Genomic DNA, 1,112 nt, shown 5'->3' with positions numbered 1-1,112 from the left:
CCTTGCTCCCTACTCTGCCTCTGTAAATAAAATCATGTCACTCATATAAAAATCCTCTAATGAATTCGCTTCTCAGGGTAAATACCAAAGTCCAAACAACGTCTTATGACTCTACATGTTCTGGCCTCCCCCAGGTACCTTCCTGATAACTCATCCGTTCTCCCTCTCCCCTGTCCTAAACTCTACTCTGTCATACACACCAAGTATTCTTGGAGGGCTGAAAAACTCTAAGCACATTTTTGGCTTAGTTGTTTGCACTAGGTCTTTCCTTTGCCTGAAATTCTGGGCTTTCGATAAGCTTGCAGTTCAGTTCTTCACACCTTTCAGGTCTCCACTCAAATGCTGTATTTGCAGTATACCCTTCACACACACACAAACCCCAAACTTCCTATTCTCTTGACCCATTTTATTGTATCTGTCAGAGTTTTACTATTTCCTTACCTGTTTGTTTACTGAATGTTTCCTCTTGCAAAAATAAAAGGTCACTGAGGGCAAGGACTGCCTTCACTGCTGTATGTAACCCAGAACCTCTAAGAATTTCTGACATGCAGAAGGCATTCTGTAAATCTCTTGAATGGCTGGGGGGAAATCTCCATGTTTTCTTTCCACCTTAAAACTTAACCCATGATATGTTTCCTAATACTTTTACCATTAGCTTCGAATTCTCTACAAAATTGTCTACCTACCTTCTTCTAATTTCTCACTTTGGGACTGATAACTGATCATTATAGGGAAGATTTTATATCTAATCACTAAAAAAAATTTCAGAATTCAGTCTTAAAAGAAAAAAAAGGTAAAGAAATATCTGATGGATATACAAATTTTTTAAAATTCTAAATTAAATATTTTAAGTTCAAATGAAATCAAACTACTTCTAAATTAAAATAACTCCAGTGTAAGTCAAACTTATAGAAATAGAAAGGAGCGTGGTAGTTGCCAGGGGCTTGTGGATGGGGGAAACAGGGAGATAATGGTCAAAGGGTAGAATCTTTAGCTACAAGGTGAACAAATTCTGATGATCTAATTTATATCATGGTGAATATTGTTAATAATACTCTATTGCATATTTTAAATATGCTAAGAGTAGATCTTAATCCTTCTCACTAAACAAT

The sequence above is a fragment of the Ailuropoda melanoleuca genome, chromosome 4 (genome assembly GCF_002007445.2).
Source record: "Ailuropoda melanoleuca isolate Jingjing chromosome 4, ASM200744v2, whole genome shotgun sequence".
NCBI lineage: Eukaryota > Metazoa > Chordata > Mammalia > Carnivora > Ursidae > Ailuropoda > Ailuropoda melanoleuca.
This window is presented reverse-complemented; position numbering follows the sequence as displayed.